Source organism: Suncus etruscus, chromosome 15 (assembly GCF_024139225.1).
Source record: "Suncus etruscus isolate mSunEtr1 chromosome 15, mSunEtr1.pri.cur, whole genome shotgun sequence".
In the NCBI taxonomy this organism is placed as follows: Eukaryota; Metazoa; Chordata; class Mammalia; order Eulipotyphla; family Soricidae; genus Suncus; species Suncus etruscus.
In genome coordinates this window covers 34,528,840-34,550,547 of record NC_064862.1, presented here as the reverse complement: position 1 = coordinate 34,550,547, position 21,708 = coordinate 34,528,840, and the positions used below count along the sequence as shown (strand labels likewise).

At 45.7% G+C, this 21,708-nt stretch overlaps 1 protein-coding gene across 1 annotated transcript in view; it reads left to right on the top strand.

Annotated features, from left to right (window-relative positions):
• Positions 1–3,077: 3,077 nt before the first annotated feature.
• Positions 3,078–21,708, top strand: part of RNF185 (ring finger protein 185) — a 42,061-nt gene continuing 23,430 nt past the window's right edge. Inside the window, exon 1 of the mRNA XM_049789022.1 lies at positions 3,078–3,156. The gene's annotated coding sequence lies outside the window, so the exon portion shown is untranslated. The remainder of the gene's footprint in view (positions 3,157–21,708) is intronic.

Below are 21,708 nucleotides of genomic sequence, written 5' to 3'. Positions count from 1 at the left end.
GCTCAGAAATTGCTCCTGGCTTGGGGGACCATATGGGACGCCGGAGGATCGAACCCAGGTCTGTCCTGGGTCACCTGCGGGCAAGGCAAACACCCTACAGCTGCGCCACCGCTCCAGTCCCTTCTTTTGTTTTTCAATTTGTTTTATGCTGTCTTCAGACCCTCTTTGCTGGTGTCTGCTGCCTCCCCTTCTTGCCTCTGCAACTCAAGACATACGTTTGTGCTCTCCTCTCGGCACCCAGTGACCTGACATTCTTCTCCCCTCCTCTGGATGTTGCAGTCTTTTCTTCTGCAGTTGCAACTTCTTGCACTGCAACCTCTGCTTTTTCTTGAGGCCCTCATGGACTCAGTCAGACTCCTGGGTTTCTCCAGCCTCTCCTAGTTCAGATCCTTTTCCTTCTCTTTTTACTCTTTGTTCTCCTCTCACAGGCCTAAATAAGCAACTCACTAGTCATTTTTAGAGGCTTTTTTTTTGGGGGGGGGGGGGACACATCTGGCAGTGCTCAGTGGTTACTCCTGGCTCTATGCTCAGAAATCGCTCCAGGCTTGGGAGACCATATGGGATGCCTGGGATCAAATATGCGTCCGTCTGGGTCAGCCACGAGCAAGGCAAATGCCCTACTGCTGTGCTACAACTCCAGCCCCATTTTTTTTTTTTTTTTTTTTTTTTGGTTTTTGGGTCACACCTGGCAGTGCTCAGGGGTTATTCCTGGCTCCAGGCTCAGAAATTGCTCCTGGCAGGCACAGGGGACCATATGGGGCGCCGGGATTCGAACCGATGACCTCCTGCATGAAAGGCAAACGCCTTACCTCCATGCTATCTCTCCGGCCCCTCCAGCCCCATTTTTAGTCTATTTTTTTTTTGTTTGTTTGGTTTTTGGGTCACACCCGGTGATGCTCAGGGGTTACTCCCAGCTCTATGCTCAGAAATCGCTCCTGGCAGGCTCAGGGGACCATATGGGATGCTGGGATTTGAACTACCATCCTTCTGGATGCAAGGCAAACCCCCTACGTCCATGCTATCTCTCCGGCCCCTAAATTTATTTTTAACTTTTTTTTTTTTTTTTTTGGTTTTTGGGCCACACCCGGCGGTGCTCAGGGGTTACTCCTGGCTGTGTGCTCAGAAATAGCTCCTGGCAGGCATGGGGGACCATATGGGACACCGGGATTCGAACCAACCACCTTTGGTCCTGGATCGGCTGCTTGCAAGGCAAATGCCGCTGTGCTATCTCTCCGGGCCCAATTTTTAACATTTTCTAATGCTGGTGTGCCTTGTGATTTTTTTCTTTTTCATGAAAAAAGTGTGCCTTGGCACAAAAAAGTTGAAAAACACTGCCTATGGGGGTGCCAGGAATGGAACCCGGATTGGCCCTACTTGCTGTGCTATCATTCCGGCCCCCTACATGTATACTCTTACATTTTGGTGCCACAAACAATCTCAAGCCTATTGTAAATCTTCTTTTTTTTATTAATATCTTTATTTAAACACCTTGATTACAAACATGATGGTAGTTGGATTTTAGTCATGTAAAGAACACCCCCCTTCACCAGTGCAACATTCCCATCACTAATGTCCCAATTCTCCCTCCTCCCCATCCCACCCCTGCCTGTACTCTAGGCTTTCTACTTCCCTCATTCATTCACATGGTTATGATAGTTTTTAATGTAGTTATTTCTTTATCTGCACTCACCACTCTTTGTGAAGAGCTTCATGAAGAGAGCTGGAACTTCCAGCCCTCCTCATTCTTTTTTCTTTTTTTAAATTATCTTTATTTAAACACTGTGATTACAAATATGATTGTAGTTGTATGATAACAGTCATACAAAGAACACCCCCCTTCACCAGTGCAAGATTCCCACCATCAATTTCCCAGATCTCCCTCCTCCCCACCCCACCCACACCTGTATTCAAGACAGGCTTTCTGTTTCCCTCATTCATTCACATTGTTATGATAGTTTTCAGTGTAGTTATTTCTCTAACTGCACTCATCACTCTATGTGTTGAACTTCATGTCATGAGCTGCACCTACATGGGAAGATGGGGGGAAATAAGGGTTGGGACCGAGGCAGTAAAAGATTAGATATGAGCTTTGTAGGGCAGTATCAAGGTCACAATACAAGTTGGATATTATGCATATATAAACTATATGCATACAATACTGTCAGTAGAAGACCAAGGAGAAAAAATTTCCAGTGACTGTCCCAACATAAACCAGTGCTAGAATGACCCGCCCTCCTCCCAAAGCACATTCCCATTACTGTAGGGAGAGGTAGGGGGAAAGCCTGATGACCCCTATAGAGCCCACCTGGACTGGCGCCCAGGAAAGGCCTGGAGTCAGGGGAAAAAGAGAGGGACGGATGGGGGCCTGCCAAGCATCCCAGCACTCCTCAGGCTAGGGAGAAGACCTCTGGCATGGGGACTCCCCAAACCCCATACCTGGCAAGAGCTGGCTTCCAGAATCAAAGGGGAAACTGGAAGCCAGATATTTTCCCGCCCTCCTCCTCATGCACCTCCCTCCTGGAGTATGAAAGGAGGAGGGAAGCCTGAGGACCCCTAAGAATCCACCTGAACCCACTTCTGGCCATCAGAGCCGGCACCCAGGGAGGGCCTGGAGTCCAGGGAAAAAAGAGGGGGACGGCTGGGGGACTGCCAAACCTCCCAGCACTCCCCAGGCTAGGGAGAAGGCCTCCGGCATGGGACCTCCACAAACCCCATACCTGGCACGAGCTGGCCTCAGCCCTCCTCTCTTTGTCTCTGAGGATTGTTGCAAAAATGTCTTTTATTTTTCTTAAAACCCATAGGTGAGTGAGACTATTCTGCGTCTAGCTCTCTCCCTCTGACACAGTTCACTCAGCATGATAGATTTCATGTAAATTCCCCTTCTCTACCAAGGCTCTTTGGCTTCTTCTACCAAGGCTTCCCAAGTCCTTCCCTTTCCTCTGGCCCCACCCAGGCGGAACCTCAGCGCAGCAGTCGTTGCTCCGAGCCGGAGGACAGAGCCACGCACCGCCCACTTCCGGTCTCGACCGGAAGTCCCGGGAGGGGGCGGGCCCGTGTCAGGTGACCGAATCGGCGTAGGCAGGTTCCGAGGTCCGACGGTCCGGCCGCGGACGTTCCTGGCAGCTGACGCGCGTAGGCGAGGCGACGACGGAGCAGGTACGCCGGGGGCTGGAGATGGTGGGCCCGGGCGAGGGTTCGGGGGGCCCTGGGGTTGAGGAAACGACCCCCGATCCCCGGGCCGTGAGTCCCGGAGCAGGGTTTGGGCGGCGGGCTGGGGAGGCCTTTCCCCGGGCTGCAGACGCGAAGGGCGAGAAAGGCTCCTCCGAACTCGCCCGCCGCCCCTCGCCTGCCCTGCGCTTCCCTAGAACTCGCAGCGCGGGGAGGTAGAGGCCGGGGAGTCTGGTGGGCAGCGCTGGGCTTGGGGGAAGAGGACAGACGCGGTTCAAGACGCGGGTTCGAGATCCGGCCATCGACCGCGGAGGGTGCGTTCGGGGCTTAGGAGGTTCCCCTGTGCCGGGCTTCGGTGTCCTCGTCTGGAAAGCCGGGCTGTGCGTCTTCTGACATGCCACCGACCTTGCATTGCCCGTGGAGGGACACACACACACACACACACACACACACATACACACATACCCCTAACTTAGACACACACACACAACTTAGAGTTCGGACACACACACACACACACCCCCAACTTAGACACAGACACACACACACACACACACACACCCAACTTAGAGTTTGGGTCGCCGTGGACACACACACACACAGACACATATACACATCCAACTTAGAGTTTGGACACACGCACCCAACTTAGACACAGACACACACACCCAACTTAGAGTTTGGGTCGCCATGGACACACACACACACACAGACACACATATACATCCAACTTAAGAGTTTGAACACACACACCCAACTTAGACACACACACACACCCAACTTAGACACATACACACACCCAACTTAGAGTTTGGACACACACACACAACTTAGAGTTTGGACACACACACCTAACTTAGACACACACATTCATCTTAGAGTTTAGACACACACCTAACTTAGACACACACACATCCAACAGAGTTTGGACACACACACACCTAACTTAGACACACACATTCATCTTAGAGTTTGGACACACACACACCCATCCAACTTAGAGTTTGGACACACACACACCTAACTTAGACACAAACACACCCAACTTAGAGTTTGGTCACACAAACACCTAACTTAGAGTTTGGGTCGGAACCAGGGAAGTTGCTCTTTGGTGTTCGTTGGGTTTTGGTGTTTGGGTCACGCCCGGCGGCGCTCAGTTACTTTCTGGCTCTGCGCCCAGAAATCGCTCCTGGCAGGCACTCACGGGAAGCCGGGATTCGAACCCGGGTGTGCTAGGCAAACGCCCCACCCGCGGAAGTTGCTTTTCGATTGTTCGGTCCCGGAAGCCCGAGACTTTTGTACTTTGAAGCCTGAGTTTCCCTCTGATAAGCACTAGCAGCTGGGTTCCGAGGAGTTCGGGCTGTTTGGAAGAACCGGGATGGTTTGCCCAAAAGGGAACCCCGGAGTTAGATGGGTTTTTCCAAAACTGGTGGTGGAGGTGGTTTGTGTAGGATTGTTATGGTGGAAACGTCTTTTAACTTCATGTTTGGGACTGAATGAAAGAGGCAGAGCTAGGACCTGCAGGTGGTTGGTTTCGTACAGGAAGCCAAGATTTGGCTTAACAAGAATGTGTTATTATATGGCCACACCCACTGGCGCGGTGGGACTTAACACTCAGTGCCCTGGGGATCTTCCTTCTGTTGCCCAAAAGGACCATGTGCGATTCCGGGTTCTGATCGAACTAGAGTGCTCTTAGCCCTGTGTGCATGGTAGAATAATATAATGATGGACAAACGTGATTCCAGAAATGAAATGGAGTACTTTCAAAGGTAGGATAATGAATAGATATTAGATGAAGTTCCTTTCCCATGGTATTGGATGGTTTTTGGGCCACACCCGGCGGTGCTCAGAGGTTACTCCTGGCTATCTGCTCAGAAATAGCCCCTGGCAGGCACAGGGGACCATATGGGACACTGGGATTCGAACCAAATCGGCTGCTTGCTAGGCAAACGCTGCTGTGCTATATCTCCGGAAAGTATTGGATTCTTAGTAGTTACTTTGAGTCTTCTGGTGCTGCCTCTGCCCTCCCAGTAACCGAGACTTCATTCCATTTCTTTCTTTTTCTTTCTTTCTTTCTTTCTTTCTTTCTTTCTTTCTTTCTTTCTTTCTTTCTTTCTTTCTTTCTTTCTTTCTTTCTTTCTTTCTTTCTTTCTTTCTTTCTTTCTTTCTTTCTTTCTCCCTTCCTTCTCTCTCCCTCTCCCTCTCCCTCCCTCCCTCCCTCCCTCCCTCCCCTTCCTTCCTTCCTTTCTTCTTTTTTTTTTTGGGGGGGGGGGTCATACTCGGTGATGCTCAGGGGTTACTCCTGGCAATATGTTCAGAAATTGCTCCTGACTTTGGGGATCATATGGGACACTGGGATTAGAACCACCTTCCATCCTGGATCAGCTGCATGCAAGGCAAACACTCTACCTCTGTGCTAGTCTAGTCCTCTGGTCCCTCTTTTTTTCTTACTTTTTTCAAATTTTCGGGTCACACTCTACTATGCTCAGGACTTACTTGTTACTCTGTACTCAGAGATCCCTCCTGGCAGGGTTCAGGTGGCCATATGTGGTGCCAGGGATTGAACCCTGAATTGGTCACATGAAAGGCAAGTGCCTACCCACTTTACTGTTTCCCCTCTGCCTTTTTTTTTTCCGGGGGGGGGGGTCACAACCGGCAGCGCTCAGGAGTTACTCCTGGCTCTGCGCTCAGAAATCGCTCCCGGCAGGCTCGGGGGACCATATCGGATGCCGGGATTAGAACAACTATTCTTCTGCATGCAAGGCAAATGCCCTACTTCCATACTATCTCTCGGCCCCTTTGCTTTCTTTTTATCACATCTCCATCCTCCCATGCTGCATCCTCTATGCCTGTGGATATGATTAGATCATCTTCTGGGTTGTGCCTAGTACTTCTTTTCTAAGTCTTTGGAAAGGTTTGGTCTGGTAAAGGTTCTTAAATGTTTGTTGAAGAAATAGCAAAACAGGTTCCCCACCCATGGATTTGAAGCTATTTTTTCCCCCTTAGACAATTTGAGGAAATGCCTCCGCAGACTTGGTTTGTTCAGACTCTGGTGATCTCTTCGGATCATAGAATTGAGGAGTCTTTGGAGAACTCCTTGGAGGTTTTTCAGACCAGCCTTTCTTTCCTGATACATAAATCACTCTTTCATCCTATTTTCAATTTTTTGTATATAGATGTGTGGTCTGCCAAGAATTTTTGCAGTCTATTCACTGACTTCCCCATGGGCATTAAAAATTAGATCTTATGGGGCCGGAGTGATAGCACAGTGGTAGGGCGTTTGTTTGCCTTGCACGTGACTGTCCCAGGACGGACTTCAGTTCGATCCTCGGCATCCCATATTGTCCCCCTAGCCAAGAGTAACCCCTGAGCATCACCAGTTGTGGCCCAAAAGCCACAAACAAACAAACAAAAAATAGATCTTTGTAGCCTTTGTTTTGTGCAAGGCCAACCCGGTTTTGATTCACAGCACCCAAGATGGTCCCTGTCAAGAGTGATCCTTGAGTGTAGAGTCAGGAGTTAGCCCTAAGCACTGCCAAGTGTGACACAAAACAACAAAAACCAGACCTTTATGGACTTGACTTGCCAGTGTATTATTACTTATATGTAATTTGTGGATGATGCTTCTAGAATATTAGAATATTTCTGATAAGAAAAAAAACATCAGGGGCCAGAGCGGTGGTGCAAGTGGTAGGGTGTTTGCCTTGCACGCGACTAACCTAGGACAGACTGCGATTCTATCCCCTGGTGTCCCATATGATCCCCCAAGCCAGGAGCGATTTCTGAGCACATAGCCAGGAGTAACCCCTGAGCATCACCAGGTGTGGCTCAAAAGCCAAAACCAAACCAAACCAAAACAACAAACATCAGAGCTGCTGCTTATTTTGTGATTTGCAAAATTCCAAATAAATAATATTTTCAAAACCTGCTATAGTATTTTTATGGCCAGAAATTTCATGACCCAGGTCTACTGATGGGCCGTCTTCCCCTCCACCCCCCCAATACCTCCCCCAAACTGATGGGTTTGAGTTAGGACTACCTATCAGTGTTTATTTACATATCTGCTTCATAGGATATCTTTTTTTCTTTTAATTTAATTTACTTAAAGAAAATGCATTACATAGTTGACAAAACATAATACATTTTTTTTAGAAAGACCAAAAGCAACATGTTTTTTTTTTTTTTTTTTTTTTTTGGTTTTTGGGTCACACCCGGCGGTGCTCAGGGGTTACTCCTGGCTGTCTGCTCAGAAATAACTCCTGGCAGGCATGGGGGACCATATGGGACACCGGGATTCGAACCAACCACCTTTGGTCCTGGATCGGCTGCTTGCAAGACAAACACCGTTGTGCTATCTCTCCGGGCCCACATGTTTTTTTTTTTTTTTTTAAATAGAAAGTGGAAAGAATAATCTAAAGAGATGGAAGAAAAAGGAAGAATATTTTTGAGAACTATTGACTTACAATGAATTCATTGAAGCACCAGCAGAAAGTTTAGTAAGCTCTAGGACTTCTTTTTAAAGTTAGGAAATGTTTAGGTAGATATTATCCAGATTCTAGGCAGGATGACCTTAATTTGGTAATATCTTTAATATTTCTCAATATGAAATGTTTGTTTTTGGGCCACACCTGGTGATACTCAGGGGTAACTCCTGGCTCTACACTCAGCAGTTACTTCTGGCAATAATCAGGTGACCAGATGGGATGCCGGGGATAGAACCCGGGTAGGCCTCGGTCAAGGCAAATGTCCTACCCTCTGTGCCCTACCCTCTACTAGGGCCTGTAATATAAAAAGTTTTAAAAAACAAACCCAACAATGAACTGGAACAATATTAGTGCGAGTATACCAGTTGCCTTACACATGGCTCAGGTTCCCAAGTTTGCCAGGAATAATTCCTGATGTAGAGCCAGGAGCAATCCCTGAGCATCGCTGGGTATAACCCAAAAGCCAAAAAAAGAAAAGAAATCTTGGACATATAAGCAGTAACTTCCTAGTACTTCATTAGCATTTCCCCTGGCAACCACTAAAATGGAATCACATGTGATATAAATTTTAAACATAATATCTTCGTGGTTATTCATGTTGTAGCATCCATACTACATTAGTTTTGTTTATTTGAGAGGCTATATCCGGTTGAGCTTAGGGCTTATTTCTTATTCTGGGCTTTGGGAATCACTCCTAGTGGGGTTCAAGGGACCAAATGGGGTGCTAAAGATCAGATTATCTGAATACTAGGGGAACACCTTCCCCGTCTATCCTTCCAGACCCAACATTACTATGGAGGGGAGGTAATGAAAGCCACACTTGGCAGTGGTCTGTGCTTATTTCTGGCTCTGTGCTCAAGGTTTACTCCTGGTAGTGTTTAGAGTATTGTTTGAGGTGCTGAGGATTAAACTTGGGTCATAGATATGGAAACTATTATGCTGAGTGAAATGAGTCAGAGGGAGAGAGATAGATATAGAATAGTCTCACTCATCTGTGGGATTTAAGAAAAATAAAAGACAGTATGGTAGGGCCCGGAGAGATAGCACAGAGGCGTTTGCCTTGCAAGCAGCCGATCCAGGACCAAAGGTGGTTGGTTCGAATCCCGGTGTCCCATATGGTCTCCCGTGCCTGCCAGGAGCTATTTCTGAGCAGACAGCCAGGAGTAACCCCTGAGCACCGCCGGGTGTGGCCCAAAAACCAAAAAAAAGAAAGAAAAAAAAAAAGACAGTATGGTAATACTACCCAGAGACCAAAGAGATGAGATTGGGAAGGACCAGCCCTTTTGAAGCTTACTGCTCATAGAGCGGTGAGTACAGTTAGAGAAATAACTACACCAACAACTATTATGACAATGGTAGTGAGTGAGTGAAATAGAATGCCTCTCTCGAAGACAGGCAGGGGGTGGGGGAGGAGAGAGATGAGGGGGGTATTGGTGGTGGGAAGGTTGCACTGATGAAGGGAGTGTTGTTTTTTATGACTGAACCCAACTACAAATATGTTTGTAACCATGGTGCTTAAGTAAAAATATTAAAATGTAAACTTGGGGGGCCGGAGTGGTAAGGCATCTGCCTTGCCCACGCTAGCCTAGGACAGACTGGTTTGATCCCCTGGTGTCCCCTGTGGTCCCCCCAAGCCAGGAGTGATTTCTGAGCACATAGCCAGGAGTAATCTCTGAGCGTCACCGGGTGTGGCCCAAAAACCGAAAAAACCCCAAACATATATATAAACTTGGGTCTTCAAGGCAAGCATCTTACCCACTATACTTTCTCTGGCTTTGTAGAACTTTTTGTTTTGTTTTGTTTTGTTTATGGGTCACACCCAGCAGCACTCAGGGGTTACTCCTGGCTCTATGCTCAGAAATCTCTCCTGGCAGGCTGGGGGGACCATATGGGATGCTGGGATTTGAATCACCGACCTGCTGCATGCAAGGCAAATGCCTTATCTCCATGCTATCTCTCCAGTCCCTGTGTAACAGGTTATTTTTTTTGTTTTTGTTTTTTTTTTTTCGGTTTTTGGGCCACACCCGGCATTGCTCAGGGGTTACTCCTGGCTGTCTGCTCAGAAATAGCTCCTGGCAGGCATGGGGGACCATATGGGACACCGGGATTCGAACCAACTACCTTTGGTCCTGGATCAACTGCTTGCAAGGCAAACACCAGTGTGCTATCTCTCCGGGCCCTGTGTAACAGTTTTAAGTATACAGTTCAGTAGCATTAAGTACATTCACAATGTTGTGCAACTATCTCCACTAAATTTCCAAAACTATCTCTCAATAGAAACTCTGTACCCATTAAGCAATAGCTTATTTTCCCTTCCTCCTAGTTTCTGATAACCTCTAATCCGCTTCCAGTCTTAGAGCTTACATATTATAGATATTTTTTTACAAGAAAAACATGGTAAATTTGAGTTTTGTAAAAATAAAGGCATTTTTTCCACCAATTAAAATTTTTGTAGTAAAAAATACATTACATGTAACTCTGTGTGTGTGTGTGTGTGTGTGTGTGTGTGTGTGTGTGTGTGTGTGTGTGTGTGTGTGAGACCTATCCCAGCTGTGTTCAGGGATTACTCCTTGAAGAGCTGGGGTCAGAGATTGAATCTTGGATCAATCATGTACAAGGCACCCTAGCCACTATACTATTTCTTTGCCTATTGGTTATTTTTAAAAATGTACAATTTAGGGGCCGGAGAGATAGCACAGTGGTAAGGTGTTTGCCTTAGCCACAGAAGGACAGTGGTTCAAATTTCAGCATCCCATATGGTCCCCCGAGCCTGCCAGGAGCGTTTTCTCCAGGAGTAACCCCTGAGCATTGCCGGGTGTGACCCAAAAACCAAAAAAAAAAAAAAAAAAAAGGTACAATTTAGGAGCCAGAGAGCTAGTACAGCAAGTAGAGTGCCTGCCTTGCATGTGACTGACCTGGGTTCAGTCCCCAGTTTGATCCCCGGCATCCTATATGGTCCCCTGAGCATCAAGAGTGATTCTGGGACCAGAGAGATAGCACAGTGGTTTGCCTTGCAAGGACCAACAGTGGTTCAAATCCTGGCATCCCATATGGTCCCCCAGGAATGATTTCTGAGCAGAGAGCCAGGAATAACCCTTGAGCGCCGCCGGGTGTGGCCCAAAAAACAATAACAAAAAAAAAGTGATTCCTAAGTGCAGAGGCAGTAGTAACACCTGAGATCTGCCAAGTGTGCTCCCCCCAAAATGTGTTTAGTGGAATTAAACACATTCATATTATTGCACAGCTATCTACCTCCAAAATTTTTTATTTGCAAAACTGAAACTTTCTAGTAAACACTAATAGCCTTTTCCTTCTTCCCTTCAACTACTGACAAAAATTTTACTTCCTGTCTATGATATTGACTACACTGTTAATGCATAAGTGGTATCATCTAGTACTGGTCTTTATGTGACTGGCTTATTTTTCTTAGCAATGTGTTCTCAGCTTTGTTCAGAATTAACTTCCTTTTTACTTATTATCTTTTTTGTTTGGTTTTTGGACCACATGTGGCAATGTTTAGGGGTTAACTCCTGGCTCTTCACTCAGGAATTACTCCTGGCAGTGTTTAGGGGACAGCATGGGGTGCTAGGGATTGAACACAGGTTGGCCGCATATATGGTAAATATTCTACCCATTGTACTATTGCTCCGGCCCCATAATTTCCTTTTGAAGTCTGAATAGTACTCCATTATATCTATTTACCTCATATACCACATTTTGGTTATTCATTCATTAGTTATTAGAACCTTGGATTGCTTTTACATTTTAACAATTATGCATAATACAATTATGAAATGGTTAGATATTTGATGCCATTTTGCCATTTTTAACTAGTTTGTCGACCCAAAAATGAATTGTTTAATCACATGATAGTTATATCATTAACTTATTTATGGGGCTTTTAATTTAATTTAATTAATTAATTTTTTTTGTTTTTTTGGGTCACACCCAGCAGCGCTCAGGGGTTACTCCTGACTCTACGCTCAGAAATCGCTCCTGGCAGGCTCGGGGAACCATATGGGATGCCGGGATTTGAACCAATGACCTTCTGCATGCAAGGCAAATGCCTTACCTCCATGCTATCTTTCCATCCCACTTTTTTGTTTTTTAAACCACACCTGACAGTGGTCAAGGTCTTCTCTCAGCTTGGGGGGTCACTCACATCAATTCTCTGGGAAACCTATGCTGGGGATCAACTTCAGGCTGCCTGCATGCAAAACATGTATTCAGCCTGTTGACAAGCTCTCTGTTTCTTATTATTTAGAGGGCTATCTCACTGTTTTCCCCTACAACTGCACCATATCCATTGGTGCTCAGGATTTAATCATGTCTCTGCACTTAGGGATCAGTCTGCCAAACTCAGAGAACAATGTGGGGTGCCAGGAATCAAACGTAGGTCAGTACCTACAGTCCAGAGCCTATACACTTAAAAGTGTTGCTTTATTAGGAAAAAAGCTTTATTTTGAGAGTAGACAACTAACCAGCCTGTTAGTTTCTCATAGGTTTTATTATATTTTGCTAATAGGGATGTTGAATATCATTGTATTATTAGTCCCATTTGCACATCTTTGGGGAAATGTCTGAATCATTTTTGTTTTATTTATTTATTTATTTATTTATTTATTTGGAGGGGTCGTTTTGACATTGTTCAGGGTTACTTCCTGGTTCAATGCTGGGTGGGGGCCACTCCTGGTGCTGCTTGGAGAATTATAATGCCAGGGATCAAATCCAAGCTTCCCACATGCTGAGCTCAGTCTATTGAGCTTTCTCTTAGAATCCTTTGTCCATCTTTCTTCCCTCTTGTTGTTGCTCTTAAGTAACCAAAGGCACTTGTGCTTGTTGTACTAGAGTGGGTTTGCACTCTCTTTACTTGTGCATGCACATTCTGGTTGTTGTGATCATCAAGAGTTACTGGGTTGGGGCTGAAGTGATAGCACAGCAGGTAGGGTGTTTGCCTTGACGCAGCTGACTTGGGTTCAATCCCTGGCATCCTATATGGTTTCCTGAGCCTGCCAGAAGTAATTTCTGAACATCATTGAATGTGGTCCCAAAAAACCAAAAACAAAGTTACTGTGATGCCCAGACTTGTGCTTAACAAGAGGTCAAACTACTGACCAAAATGTTTGCACATTTTTCTGTTGTGTTGCTCAGGCACACCTGATATACCGAGATTGCCCACTTTGCTGTGTGTGAAGGGCCAAACAAAAGCCATTCATCTGTTTTTCCTTTTCTTCTTTCTTTTCTTCCTTCCACAGATAGTAGTGCTCAGGTCTTACTCCTGACTCTAGTGCTCAGGGGTCAGTCCTTTAATACAAGGGGGCTCATATATGGAACTAGTCATTGAGAACCACAGTCGACCACATAGAAGTCCTTCACCTCTATATTATCTCTCCCACCCAATATCTACTTTTTTTTTTTTTTTTTTGGTTTTTGGGCCACACCCGGTAACGCTCAGGGGTTACTCCTGGCTATGTGCTCAGAAGTTGCTCCTGGCTTGGGGGACCATATGGGACACCGGGGGATCGAACCGCGGTCCGTCCAAGGCTAGCGCAGGCAAGGCAGGCACCTTACCTTTAGCGCCACCGCCCGGCCCCCCAATATCTACTTTTAAAAAACTTCTTATTAGGGGCCGGAGAGATAGCATGGAGGTAAGGTGTTTGCCTTTCATGCAGGAGGTCATCGGTTCGAATCCCGGTGTCCCATATGGTCCCCCATGCCTGCCAGGAGCAATTTCTGAGCCTGGAGCCAGGAATAACCCCTGAGCACAACCGGGTGTGACCCAAAACCCACAAAAACAAACAAACAAACAAAAAAAACCCTTCTTATTAGGGGTTGGAAAGATAGGACAACTGGTAGGGTGCTTTTTCTGCATGAAGTCAACTTGAGTTTGATGCCAGCACTCCATAAGGTCCTTTGAATGATTCCAGAGTGCAGAACCAGGATTAAGCCCTTAGCATCATTGGGATGTGTCTTAAAAACCAAAACAAACAAACTCCACTCGTAATTTTTTAAATTTAATATTGAGTATTTATTTGTGTTTTGGGGTCAAACCAGGTGGCACTCAGGGGTTACTCCTGGCTCTGTACTCAGAAATCGCACCTGGCAGACTCTGGGAATTGAACCCGGGTCTGTCCCGGGTCGCCCTGGTGCAAGGCAAATGCCCTACCACTGTGCTATATCTCCCGCCTTTCCACTCCTATCTTTTTTGTTTTGTTTTGTTTTTGGGGCCACACCCATTTGATGCTCAGGGGTTACTCCTGGCTAAATGCTCAGAAATTGCCCCTGGCTTGGGGGGACCTTATGGGACGCCAGGGGAATCGAACCGCGGTCCTTTCTTGGCTAGCGCTTGCAAGGCAGACACCATACCTCTAGCGCCACCTCACCGGCCCCTTCCACTCCTATTTTTAAAAGTGATGTTTTCTGGGACCGGAGAGATAGCATGGAGGTAAGGCATTTGCCTTTCATGCAGAAGTTCATTGGTTCGAATCCCGGCATCCCATATGGTCCCCCGTGCCTGCCAGGAGCAATTTCTGAGCATGGAGCCAGGAGTAACCCCTGAGCACTGCCGGGTGTGACCCTAAAAAAAAAAAAAAGTGATGTTTTCTGTTCTTTTTGTGGGGCGCCAACACCTGATAATGCTAGAGTTACTCCTGTTCTACCTGGGGGAGCATATGGAATACAAGGGATCAAACCCAGCAAGGCCATATACAAGGATGCCCTACCCTCTGTACTATCCAGTTCCATAACATTGCCTATTCTTTTTTGTTCGTTTATTTGTTTTGTTTTTGGGTCACACCTGGCCTTACTCTGGAGTTACTGCTGGATCTGTGCTCAGAAATTGCTCTTGGCAGGCTCGAGGGACCATGTGGGATACTGGAATTTGAACCAGGTTCCTTCCTGTGTTGGTTGCGTGCAAGGCCAATGCCTTACCGCTGTGCTATGCTCTGGTCTCAACATTGCCTATTCTAATGAATATCTTACAGTCATTCTTGAATTCTTTTAGGATACTGATTTTCCTAGTTGACTAGGTTGATTCCTATTGCATTGTACAGTTCTTAGCATTCCTTGGGCTTCAGATCTATCAGCCCACATACATTTGTGTGGTGCCTAGTCCTGTGCTGAGTAGGGCACCTGGAACTTGAGTTCAGACTTGAGACCAAATGTGCCAACACATTACTAAGCATATCTGGTAAGCATGTTGGAGAGGTTTGGTTCTGACTGTTTCTGTGACCCTATACAAATGACCTAATTACTTTGAACCTTAACATTTCAGAGGGTGATGCTAGCAGTGATACAAGGGCTTACCTTAAATATAGACTCTAAAGATTAAATAGTTTGTATTAAAAAGAATAAGAATGTCATCCATAGTGATAGGAAATGAAATAAATGTCTCCTGATGTTATTATTCTGCCTTCTCAGGAGTTAATCCTGGCTCTGCTCTCAGAAATTACTCCTGGCAGGCTCGGGGGACCATATAGCATGCTGGGAATTAAACCTGGATCAGCTGCATAAAAGGCAAATGCCTTACTAACTATACTGTCGCTCTGGTCCCCTACATTAGTTTTTTTTTTTTTTTTTTTTTTTTTTTTGGTTTTTGGGCCACACCCAGTGATGCTCAGGGGTTACTTCTGGCTATGCACTCAGAAATCGCTCCTGACTTGGGAGACCATATGGGACCCTAGGGATAGAACCCTGGTCCATTATGGATTAGCCATCTGCAAGGCAAATGCCCTACTCACTATTCTACTGCTCTGGCTCCCTACATTAGTTTTTTTTTTTTTTTCCTACATTAGTTTTTTTTTAATCCAATCATGGGAGCTGGAAGGAGAAAGGAATGCTGGAATTATTGAAGCTCTGGTAGTTAGGTACCTCAGAAGGGTATAAGCCTGCCAGGCCAGATCTGAAGGGCTCAAGAAATCCAAAGCCTTTCTTTCTGCCTGAAATCGGCTCTTGCTACCGTGCCAACTCCATATGACCCATGGTTTTATCTGCACTTCTCTCTGGTAAAGTTGACCTTCTGTCTTGGGAGCAGAGTTTGTTTTATGTGTTTCCTTTATTTTTATTTGGGGCAGAGGGGTGCTGAGGATTGAATTTAGGACTTCACACATGTAAGGCAAGCTCTTTACAAATAAGCTGCAGACTGAGTTCTGTCCCTCTCTTTAGTCTGAAATCCCTTTTGTATCCTAAACAACTTTTTTTTTTTTGGGTGGGAGGCACACCCAGCTCTCTTCAGGGCTTACCCCTGCTTTGTGCCCAGGGTTCACTCTTGGCAGCGATTAGCCAACTGTAAGTGATTCTGGGAATCCAACCTAGGTTTGCCACATACAGGTGCCCTACTTGCTGCACTGTTACTCCATCCTCTGTAGCCTGAACTTTTGACATATAGAATTGCTAAGTCAGTGTAGGTTTTGGTTGCCTAGATAGGGAGAAGAGATAGTAATAGAGGAAAGTACCAGTATAACCTTAGTGGGCCTCCTGCTTCTGGAGCTGTTGTGCTTGGGCCTTTGAGAGCCAGGTTTCTCTGAGCTTAAAATTAAACTCTTCTGAGCCTCTAAATTTTAGTACTTGGCTGGAGTAATAGGACAGCGGTAGGACATTTGCCTTGCATGCGACCGACCTGGGACAGACCCAGGATTGATCCTTGGCATTTCATATGGTTCCCTGAGCCTGTCAGGAGAGATTACTGAGTGCAGAGCCAGGAGTAACCCCTGAATGCCAGCAGGTGTGGCCCAAAAATCAAAATAAAATAAAATAAAATATGGAGACAAGGGAGGGGGATATGGGATGCATGCTGGGAACAGGGGTGGAGGGAGGACAACATTGGTGGTGGAAATGCCCCTGATTCAATGTCACTATGTACCTAAAATATAACTGTGAAAGATTTATAATCCACTGTGGTAAAAATAAAATTATTTTTAAAAAATGTACTTATCAGGGGCCGGGAAGGTGGCGCTAGAGGTAAGGTTTCTGCCTTGCAAGCGCTAGTGTAGGACGGACCGCAGTTCGATCCCCCGGCGTCCCATATGGTCCCCCCAAGCCAGGGGCGATTTCTGAGCGCATAGCCAGGAGTAACCCCTGAGTGTCAAACGGGTGTGGCCCCCCCCAAAAAATGTACTTATCAGGGACCAAAGTGATAGCACAGCAGGTAGGGTGTGTGCCTTGCATGCAGCCAACCCAGGTTCGATCTCTGGCATCCCACATGGTCCGTTGAGCCTTCCAGGAGTGATTTATGAGCTCAGAGCTAGGAATAACCCTTGAGATGTGGCTCCAAAAATTAAAAGTACCTATCAATGTGCCAGGTAGGGCATGGAAGGCAACATGGGAATAATGGTAGAGAGAAACTAACTCTGGAATTCAAACTTGGTATGCCTAAAACCCAACTAGGAATAATATTGTAAATTATGGTGCCTTAATAAAAAGAAAATGAATACATTAATTAAATATTTAAAAGCCAAAAATAAAATAAAATAAAACAGATTTCTGTGTGTTCCATGTTCCAGTGAATGTACTCAGATTCTTCCCACTCACCTTCTGTGAGTGTGATGTAATGTTCATGGAATGCAGGAATTGTCTGACTACATGTGGTCCAGGCACAGCCTAATGAACAGCACAGACAGGCTAAGGTATACCACAGTTCCTGGCAGAAAGTTTCATTTGTATTAACAAATGTGCCCACAAGAACAAGACCTCTGCTGGAATCCTTCTTGGACCATGATAGTTTCTTATCACCCGAATTTATAATCTTCAGAACCAAGATTAATATATCTAGGTGCTTTTGGATATCGTTAAAGTAACAAAGAAGGCAGATAATACCTGCATTCTCTAGAAACTGAAAACCTAAAACAAGAATGCTACAAGGAGATTTCTTCATAGGTTCACGTTCCATGGTGGTTCCTGAAGGATTACTCAGCTCTGGCATTCTCTTCCTTGCTCATTTCCTGTGAGGTGGGCCAGGACAGCGCTGGGAAGGTAATAGAAGTGAGGCTGCTAAGAAGTCAATTTTCTAGCTGCTAGGCTCTGCGTTCCTAAGGAGTTATTGCATTATTAATACATTAGCATATATTGCAATTCTGCCTTATTCCCATCGCCACATGCCTCTCTGGATACCTCAAATTTAGGAATATCTTTGAAAACTAGGTGTGAGCTTGTATCTTAAATAACCATCTCTGTCCCAGGTAGACCAGATGCTAGGTGGTTTGAGGTGGCAGCCAACTTAGCTCTCCCTACCTCCCTACTTTTCTGTCCCCTAGAATCCCTGGTAAACTATAGCTGGAGAGTATGCAGTCTGTTGGATAACTCTTTAGGTTGATTACTGTTAGAGGTTTTCTGTTAGAGAGTTGAGTTTCGAAAATTTTTTAGTAGAGAAATCTGAATTGGAGGATTAAAAACAGCTTCTAGGGCCAGAGAGATAGCACAGTCGTAGGGCGTTTGCCTTCCACGCAGCCAATCCAGGACGATGGGTAGGTTCAAATCCTGGCATCCCATATGGTCCCCTGAACGATTTCAGAGTACAGAGCTAGGAGTAACCCCTGAGTGCCACTGGGTGTGACCCCCCCCCCAAAAAAAAAAAACCCACCAGATTCTTGGACCAGAACCATAGTGCTTCCAACCCTGTCAGTCCCTAGCACCGTATGGTCCCATGAGTCCTGTTAGGACTAATACCTGAGCACTGCCAGGTATGACTAGAAACCCCAAATACTAATCAAACAAGTTAAAAAAAAATTATTGGTGTTAGAAGATAGTATAATGGGTTAGGATACATGCTTGGCATGTGCCCCATCTGGGTTTGTTCCTGGCACCAGGACTGCAGGGCCCAAGCAGGGTCCTCCATCTTCCATTGAATCACTGGCTTAGTTGGCTCAGAATTAGTTTGGAGTCCCTAGGCCTCTTGAGCATCATTTTGGAAGTCCCCCCCTACCCCTGCAAGGTAGGTTCTTGGGACCACAGAGGTGGCTCAGGTTTTAGTGCATGCTCCTGATCAGTTACAGTACTGCTCCTAATCAGTTACAGTACTGCATATCCCTCCAGACACTTCCAGGAATGCCCTGAGCGCTACCTAAAAACAATCCAAAACAAAACAAAAAAAATGAAAAGAAATCTAGATACCTTTTGTTTGTTTGGTTTTTGGGATACACTCATTTGTGCTCAGGACTTATTCTGTACTTAGGTTCTGTACTTAGGGATCATCACTTGTAGTACTGGGGACTCTATTGCAGTACCTGTATATATGATTGAGCCTGAGTGAGCTGTATACAAGGCAAGCACCTTACTGCTGTCAATAAGTACCCTTGTACTTACTGAATCACATCAAGAGTCTGTCATTAAGATTGCTCAGTGAACATGACTGTCTTTATGTTATGTTTATGGCTGTCTTTCCACATCTGTATATATAATTTTAAAGTAATTTGTGGGCTAGAGTAATGGTACAGTGGGTAGAGTGCTTGCTTTGCACACAACTGGGCTTGGGTTCGAACCCTAGCATCTTCTAGAGTCCACTATACCCCACCAGAGAAAAGCCCTGAGTGACCCTTGATGTCAACCCCAAATTCAAATAGAAATAAAAAGATGAAATTATTTGGGAGGGGGTAGTTTGGGTCACAGCCAATAGTGTACCAGGATCACTTGTTGCTGGAGCCAGGTGGTGCTAGCTTTTAGACTGGGGATCCCACATGAAAAGCATGCACTCGAGCCATTTGAGCCATCTTCCTGACCCCATAGTCTTTTTTTTAAAAAAACAAACAAACAAACAAACTTTTATTTATTGATTAACTCCAGAAGCTCTCAGGGGTTACTCTTGGCTCTGCATTCAGAAATCGCCCCTAATAGCCTGGGGAACCTTATGGGATGCTGGGAATCAAACCAGTTCCAGGTTGGCCACATGCAAGGCAAATGCCCCACTGCAGTGCTTTCTTTCTGGCCTACCCCACAGTCTTTAATTTTCTAATTTTTCCCCTTTTAAGAGAAATGTTAGGTACTTGAACCAAAGCAAGGAAAACCTTAGCATGAATTTTAGAAGAAACCAGAGTGTATGTTGAGGGGGGAAGAAGAAGAGGAGGAGGAGGAGGAAGAAGGAAAAGAAATGAAGGATGAAAGAAAGAAAAGAAAAGAAAAGAAAAGAGAGAAAGCGAAAGGAGGACCGGGTTAAGGGAAACATCCTAGAATTAAATGCTGAAGGCACTGGTGCTGCTGGCGGCCAGCTGCCCTTCTGGGACATTACGTAAAATGATGTAACTGAGTGAAAAAGTGGCAGCGAGCAGCTCTTCTTTCCCTACTCAAGTCTGTGAGCCACTTTTGTGAGGGATGCTCGTCAGTCCAGAGATTGGGGTTGGTCGTGTGTAGGATAGCTTCTTGGTGTGAGAATACTCACGCTTTTTCCTCATCTCTGTGTTTTGGAAGCGGCAATCAGAGAAACTTCTGTGCTCCACTGGTGAGTCTGAGTCCTTTGAGGGGCTGCCTGCTTTGGAGAGTGGGTGAAAGGATATGGGACATGACACATTCTCAGAGCAGGAGAGGGGCAGTAGTCCATTTACAAACAAGAAGACTGTAGCCAGAGAGATAGAGGCTCCTCAAACCACCAAGTAAGCCAGAAGCTAGTTTCCACACTACAGTAGTAACTACATTAGTTACCATACTATACTGCACTCCACTGTACTATACTCCTACATTAAATTAGTTACCATGTTAGTTTCATACATGGCTGGGCTAGATCCTGTTGCTCAAAGCATGGTCTGAGTGTGCCTGATGATTTTCAGGGCTATTAAGAAAAAGTTTTTCACAGTTATTGGGAGAGGGGGTGTTGGGCCACACCCGGTGACACTCAGGGTTTATTTCTGGCTTTTCGCTCAGAAATCACTCCTGGTTTGGGGGACCATATGGGATGTCCTGGGTCAGCCACATGCAAGGCAAACACACTACTGCTGCACTATTGCTCTGGCCCCTCACAGTTATATTTTTAATTATTTTCACTTATTGTAATAGTTTTCACTTTACAACAGAGATGAAAGGTCATTTTTTTAAAAAATGTAATGCTGGGGGACGGAGAGATAGCATGGAGGTAAGGCGTTTGCTAAGGTCATTGGTTCAAATCCCGGCGCCCCATATGGTCCCCCGTGCCTGCCAGGAGCAATTTCTGAGCAGACAGCTAGGAATAATCCCTGAGCACTGCCGGGTGTGACTCAAAAACCAAAAAAAAAAAAAAAAAAAAAAAAGTAATGCTGTTGCTTGTATTAATACAGCAAATGCCGTATTTCTTTTGTACCTAGCTAACGAGGGTTTCAATCCCTGGCATCTTATGCAGGGGTCTCAAACTCAATTTACCTGGGGGCCGCAGGAGGCAAAGTCGGGGTGATCCTTGAGTGCAAAGTCAGTAGTAAGCCTTGAACATTGGGGGGGTGTGACCCAAACAACTAAAACAAAACAAAACAAAAAAAGATTCCTCTAGGGCAGGGCCACAAAATGTTTGGAGGGCCGCAAACAGCCTGCAGACTTCGAGTTTGAGACCCCTGTTATATAGTCACCTAAATCCCACCAGAAGTGATCACTAGAGTTAGGAATAAACCTACTGGCAAGGGGGCTAGAGAGATAGCATGAAGGTAAGGCCTTTGCCTTTCATGCAGAAGGTCATTGGTTCGAATCCTGGCATCCCATATGGTCCCCCCGAGCCTGTCAGGAGAGATTTCTGAGTGTGGAGCCAGGAATTACCCCTGAGTGCTGCCAGGTGTGACCAAAAAAACAAAAAACAAAACCTATTGGCAAGTGTAACCCCTCCCACCACCACCCCCCCCCCCCAAATGAGTGTTACAACTAAAAAGCTGATTATTTCCAGAGGTTCCCAAATTTACTTGAGGGGCTGGAGAGATAGCACAATGGTAGGGCATTTGCTTTGCATGCAGCTATTTCAGGACAGATGGTGGTTTGAATCCCAGATAGTGATTTGAATCCCTACATCCCATGTGGTCCCCAGTGCCTGCCAGGAGTAATCCCTGAGCCCTGCTGGGTGTGACCCAAAATCAAAACCAAAACAAAACCCAAATTTATTTGACCTATATGGGGAGGC